Here is a 7,615-nt window from a genome sequence, read left to right on the forward strand (position 1 = left end):
GGACTGGACTCTCACTATTATGTTAGATCCACTATGGACTGGACTCTCACAATATTATGCTAGATCCACTCGACGTCCATTAGACCGGTCGTCCAGGGGGGGGTCCCCACATCTGCGGTCCCCTCCAAGGTTTCTCATTGTCCCATTGGGTTGAGTTTTTCCATGCCCTGATGTGGGATGTGAGCAAAGGATGTCGTTGTGGCTTGTGCAGCCCTTTGAGACATTTGTGATTTAGGGCTGTATAAGTAAACATTGATTAATTGATTGATTGACCTATAGTCTGCAAATTATGTGTTGTTGAGTGTCGGTGCTGTCTAGAGCTCGGCAGAGTAACCGTGTAATACTCTTCCACATCAGTAGGTGGCAGTCGGTAGCTACTTGCTTTGTAGATGTCGGAAACAGCGGGAGGCAGTGTGCAGGTAAAAAGGTGTCTAATGCTTAAACCAAAAATAAACAAAAGGTAAGTTCCCCTAAGAAAAGGCATTGAAGTTTGGGGATGGCTATGCAGAACGAAACTACTTTGTAGCCAGTTCAGTTTTAAACAAAAACAGAATGCTGGACGACAGCAAAGACTTACTGTGGAGCAAAAACGGCGTCCACAATGTACATCCGAACATGACATGACAATCAATGATTCCCGGGCGCCGCCACTGCTGCTGCCCACTGCTGCTGCCCACTGCTGCTGCCCACTGCTGCTGCCCACTGCTCCCCTCACCTCCCAGGGGGTGAACAAGGGGATGGGTCAAATGCAGAGGACAAATTTCACCACACCTAGTGTGTGTGTGACAATCATTGGTACAAAAAATTAAAAAAATAAAAAATCAACAATGTCCCCGCAAAGAAGGATGCCATCCATCCATCTATTTTCTACCGCTTATTCCCTTCGGCGTCGCGGGGGGCGCTGGAGCCTATCTCAGCTACAATCGGGCGGAAGGCGGGGTACACCCTGGACAAGTCGCCACCTAATCGCAGGGCCAAAGAAGGATGAAAACAATCAATTATTCTTCATTGCTAAAACAAAGTAGATGCAGGAAATATCGCTCAAAGGAAGACATGAAACTGCTGGAGGAAAATACCAAAAAAAAGAGAAAAAGCCACCAAAATAGGAGCACAAGACAAGAACTAAAACACTACACACAGGAAAACAGCAAAAAACTCAAAATAAGTCAGGGCGTGATGTGACAAGTCGTGACAGTACACCTACTTTGAGACAAGAGCTATATTGATGCATGGTTGGTTATGGTTTAAAGTCATACCCAACAATTGCGACAACGACTTTTTACTGTCTACTGAGTTTCGTTTTTTAATGATTTCTGCTGGTTGTGTGCCTCCGGATTTTTTGAACGCAAAAAATGTGCCTTGGCTCAAAAAAGGTTGAAAAACACTGGTTTAGTTAGTTGGCAACATAACTAAAAAGGTATGGCCAATTTTTCATGTGAATTTCAGGAAATATAAAAAATGGGATAAGGAACAGCAGAGGATTATATTTTGGAGGTGACAGGTCACTGCCTGGATTCAAGATTCTAAAATTGGGACATAGGGCTTAGCGGAGGTCTGTGCTCTCCGAGTGCTCTGTGGTTCATATACCACATTTCATACACAAAAGCTCAACATGCTTTACATAATCAAAACTTCAATGTTTAACAGCATTTAAGAACAAAGAAAATGTAAAAACAAAGTGCAGAACTAAAATGAATAAAAACATACAGTGCAAACGAATCAATAGATTTTTTTTAAATGCTTTAAAACACGTGTAGTCCAAGTAAAGTAAAAGAAGTATCCAAGGCCCCCGGGATGATATTTGATTAATATTAGAACCGGCCCGCAGGCCACAGCCGCCTGCTGCTGTTTTGCACACACCAATACTCCATCAGTGTTGATGTTGGGAATTTTCTAAATCAAGTCACAAAAATGGGGTCCCACAGTAAATTTTTGGGGTCCCACTTTTTGTAACCGTTTTGAAAACAAATGATAAATCTATGCATTATCCTGTTATATCTCACATTCTATATTGTGTTTTGGAAAAATGTTGTAATAAACGTTACTTAAGTCATTAAAAAAAATAATGAAAAAGAAAACAAGTTTGGGTCCTGGGTTTGATCCTGGGTTCGATCTCCGGGCTCAGGGTCTTTCTCTGTGTAGCTTGCATGTTCACCCCGTGACTGCGCAGGTTCCCTTCGGGCACTCCGGCTTCCTACCACCTCCAAAGACATGCACCTGGGGACACTAAATTGTCCCTATAGTGCAGGGGTGTCAAACGTACGGCCCGAGGGCCGGATCAGGCCCGCGAACAGGTTTTATCCGGCCCGCGGGATGAGTTTGCTAAGTATAACAATTAACCTGAAATATTTGAATGAAATAAACCGCTGTTCGAAATGTGTCCACTGGATGTCGCAATTGACATTCTTTCAATCAATCAATCAATGTTTATTTCTCAATGGGCTGCACAAGCCACAACGACATCCTCGGCACAGAGCCCACATAAGGGGCGTCGATGTGAATGACTATGAGAAACCTTGGAGAGGACCGCATATGTGGGTAACGCCCCATCTAAGTACAGTCCATAGTGGATCCACATAACAGTGAATCTTTGTAGATGATGCTACATACACTACCGTTCAAAAGTTTGGGGTCACATTGAAATGTCCTTATTTTTGAAGGAAAAGCACTGTACTTTTCAATGAAGATAACTTTAAACTAGTCTTAACTTTAAAGAGATACACTCTATACATTGCTAATGTGGTAAATGACTATTCTAGCTGCAAATGTCTGGTTTTTGGTGCAATATCTACATAGGTGTATAGAGGCCCATTTCCAGCAACTATCACTCCAGTGTTCTAATGGTACAATGTGTTTGCTTATTGGCTCAGAAGGCTAATTGATGATTAGAAAGCCCTTGTGCAATCATGTTCACACATCTGAAAACAGTTCAGCTCGTTACAGAAGCTACAAAACTGACCTTCCTTTGAGCAGATTGAGTTTCTGGAGCATCACATTTGTGGGGTCAATTAAACGCTCAAAATGGCCAGAAAAAGAGGACTTTCATCTGAAATTCGGCGGTCTATTCTTGTTCTTAGAAATGAAGGCTATTCCACAAAATTGTTTGAACGGTAGTGTATGTACAAAATAAACCACATGATGTTAGTACATCAGTCGAGGTAAATGATCAAACTACATAACATGCTGTAATTTGGTTTTCATATAATTTTTGTTATCTTGATAGATTGAAAATGAACACCAATGAGTTGACTGATGAACATTATCACATAATTTATTCAGAAAATATAAATAACGACAAATAAAGATAGAATACTATTAACCGCAACATGTAAGTGTAAAAAAAACAACAACAATATGATTTGTACATTTTCAGAATGTGCTTGTTCTATTTTTAAACAAAGAAAACAATCTGAGGCTGTCTTTATTTTTAAGTTATCGTGCCGTGATTTTACAAGTCTGGCCCACTTGGGAGTAGGTTTTTCTCCATGTGGCCCCCGACCTAAAATGAGTTTGACACCCCTGCTATAGTGTGAATGTGAGTGTGAATGTTGTCTATCTGTGTTGGCCCTGTGATGAGGTGGCGACTTGTCCAGGGTGTACCCCGCCTTCCGCCCAAGTGCAGCTGGGAACCCAAAAGAGACAAGCAGTTGAAAATGGATGGATGGAAATTTTAATGTATAATTGTATTATTTTTGAATTAATCTTCTCATCTCATATTGTACTCATTCAATTGTTACATTCAATCGTCATTTTTTAATTATTAAAGATTTAATGTATTGTTTGTCATTCATTTGTTAACTACTGTAATGCATATCTAAATTAAACTTTTTCGGAACAATGATGTATGTATATTATATGTGCATATTATATGTCCCCACATTAGTGACACTTTTATCATTGGGATTACGGTACAGCAATATTTACACACACACACACACAATAGCTGAAAATAAATACCAACACAGACGCAAAAGTATATCATACAATTGTTTATTTCTACATTTATTAAACAATTTAATGCATGTTTTATGCATGTTATAATTGTGATTGTTTAAATAGTTATGATATAAATTTTAGAGGTTGCGATTTTTTAAAGAATCTATGATTGATTTACAATATTAATAATTTTATTTATTCATTAATTTTAACTTTTTGTACAACATATTTGTATGTTATATGTGCAAACATTAGGGACACCTTGTATATAGGTATAAATTAAAGATTAAAGTACCAATGATTGTCACACACACACTAGATGTGGTGAAATTTGTCCTCTGCATTTGTCCCATCCCCTTGGGGAGCAGTGGGCAGCAGCGGCGCCGCGCCCGGGAATCATTTTGGTGATTTAACCCCCAACTCCAACCCTTTGTTGCTGAGTGCCAAGCAGGGAGGTTATGGGTCCCATTTTTATAGTCTTTGGTATGACTCGGCTGGGATTTGAACTCCATGCAGATAAACTTACAAAACCCAAAACCATTAAAGTTGCCACGTTGTGTAAATCGTAAATAAAAACAGAATACAATGATTTGCAAATCCTTTTCAATTTATATTCAATTGAATAGACTGCAAAGACAAGATATTTAATGTTCAAACTGAAAAATGTAATTTTTTTTTGCAAATAATCATTAACTTAATTTAATGGTGTCACGGTTTGGGTCGCAGCTTACTGCGGGGTTCGTTCCCCCGGGATGCAGACGGACGACTCCGGACGAAAGCGTGAGGTAGGATATGATTTAGTCCTCATAAATCATCCAACTTACAAAATACAGGCAAACAACAAAGGCAAGCATGCCTAACACACGGGAAGCTAAGGCAAAAATTTAGCACAGGAAACATAGAAGCTAACACTTAGCATAAACTAGAGACAAAGCAAAACTCACGTAACAGGTGCATGTAGCAAACACATCTTACGTAGAAAAGGCATGAAGCAAACAATGACGACAGCCCAACTGACCGGCAAAGGCAGGCTTAAATAATGCCTCTGATTAGTGCTCGGGAAGCAGGTGAGCGGGCAAACACTAATCAGAGACAGGTGAACACAACGAGCAACCATGGCAACCAAAACAAACTCAGAGGTGCACAAACAGGAACTCAAGGAGTCCAAAACTAACTGAAAATACAAAACATGATCCGGACCACAGATCATGACAAATGGCTGCAACACATTGCACAGGGGCATTTTTACCACTGTGTTACATGGCCTTTCATTTTAACAACACTCAGTAAACGTTTGGGAACTGAGGAGACCAATTTTTGAAGCTTTTCAGGTGGAATTCTTTCCCATTCTTGCTTGATATGCAGCTTAAGTTGTTCAACAGTTCGGGGTCTCCGTTGTGGTATTTTAGGCTTCATAATGCACCACACATTTTCAATGGGAGACAGGTCTGGACTACAGGCAGCCCAGTCTAATACCTGCACTCTTTTACTTCAAAGCCCCGCTGTTATAACACGTGCATATTGTGGCTTGGCATTGTCTTGCTGAAATAAGCAGGGGCGTCCATGAAAAATACCTTGCTTGGATGGCAACATATGTTGCTCCAAAACCTGTATGTACCTTTCAGCATTAATGGTGCCTTCACAGATGTGTACGTTACCCATGTCTTGGGCACTACACCCCCATACCATCACAGATGCTGGCTTTTGAACTTTTCGCCTATAACAGTCCAGCTGGTTCTTTTCCTCATTAGTCCGGAGGACACAACGTCCACAGTTTCCAAAAACAATTTGAAATGTGGACTCGTCAGACCACAGAACACTTTTACACTTTGCGTCAGTCCATCTTAGCTCGGGCCCAGCAAAGTGTTTCTGGGTGTTGTTGATAAATGGCTTCCGGCTTGCATAGTAGAGTTTTAACTTGCACTTACAGATGTAGCGACGAACTGTAGTTACTGAAAGTGGTTTTCTGAAGTGTTCCTGAGCCCATGTGGTGATATCCTTTACACACTGATGTCGCTTTTTGATGCAGTACCGCCTGAGGGATCCAAGATCACAGGCATTCAATGTTGGCTTTCGGCCATGCCGCTTACGTGCAGGGATTTCTCCAGATTCTCTGAACATTTTGATGATATTACGAACTGTAGATGGCGAAATCCCTAAATTCCTTGCAATAGCTGGTTGAGAAATGTTGTTCCTAAACTGTTGGACAATTTGCTCACGCGTATGTTCAGAAAGTGGTGACCCTCGCCCCATCGTTTTTTGTGAATGACTGAGCATTTCATGGAAGCTGCTTTTATACCCAATCATGGCACCCACTGGTTCCCAATTAGCCTGTTCACCTGTGGGATGTTCCAAATAAGTGTTTGATGAGCATTTCTCAACGTTGTCAGTCTTTTTTGTCACTTGTGCCAGCTTTTTGGAAACATGTTGCAGGCATCAAATTCCAAATTAGCTAATATTTGCAAAAAATAACAAAGTTTACCGGTTTGAACAATAAGTATCTTGTTTTTGCAGTGTACTCAATTGCACATAGGTTGAAAAGGATTTGCAAATTGTTATATCAGGTTTTTATTTACGATTTACACGACGTGCCAACTTCACTGGTTTTGGGTTTTGTAGATTATAAAAGGGATTAACACAGAAGAAAATCTAAGTATTAAAACATATCCTTGTGTGAGAAAAGTTCAATAGTTTAGTAGGATAGGAAAGACCTGTTACACTCAAGTAGGCCAAGGAAAGAGTTAAATATATTTCCGCCTGTTACCATGACAACACAGAGCTGGGGGATGTCTCGCCTTCATGCCTTCTACATGAAGTCATATGGAAAGAAAGTAGTCCCACACATCTTTTAAAACTTGCTTTAGAAACCAGGTTTCATTCTTTACTCGTACACTTTATTTATTCAAACATGAGATACAGTGTTGTAAACTACTTAAGTCATTTTTTTATGTTTTGCATATTACTATGTATTGTAGTTCCGACTTTTACGAGTACTTTAGTACATTTTCTAAATAAAGTGGATACTTTTACTCAAAGACATTTTCAATGAGCATCATCACTACTCGTTACCTTAATGGCTGCAAGAAACACGCCAGTCATTCAAAGGAAAAAGAAGAAGAATGTGTGTGATTGGTTGTTGGTTGGTGACGTCATACAACAGAAAATGTCATACTCCATACAGACAGAGAAAACAAAAACGACTTTTTAAAATGTAGGTAATTGAAAAACAATATATACTTGTGTAATTCATTTCTTTAATAATTTTATGTTGACGCTTTTTCTTTTTCGTTATAGGCTACTTTTTCTATACTCAAGTACATTTTTAGTTTCAGTAGTTTTGATACTTAAATATAACAGCAGCCATTTTAGGTCAGCGTCATTTAAAGTGTTTTTATTTTTAATTTTTACTATCTCTAGTTTTAAACAAGTGATATGGCTTAATTAGATCCTTTCTATAAGACTGTGGAGACATAGTTGTTATCTTTTTATAACGAAAGACCTATATGTGCTATTTATTTGTAGTAACTGTGTTCACTCTAGTACAGAGCAGAGCTGAAAGTATTTCATACTGCATGCATTCACAAAAAGGAAGTCGCACAATAGACTTAGCGGTAACTTCCTGACCGTCATACCATACATTGTTTTAGCCCAATAGAACAACATACCTGTATTATCACTT

This window comes from Entelurus aequoreus, linkage group LG07 (assembly GCF_033978785.1).
Source record: "Entelurus aequoreus isolate RoL-2023_Sb linkage group LG07, RoL_Eaeq_v1.1, whole genome shotgun sequence".
Taxonomy (NCBI): domain Eukaryota; kingdom Metazoa; phylum Chordata; class Actinopteri; order Syngnathiformes; family Syngnathidae; genus Entelurus; species Entelurus aequoreus.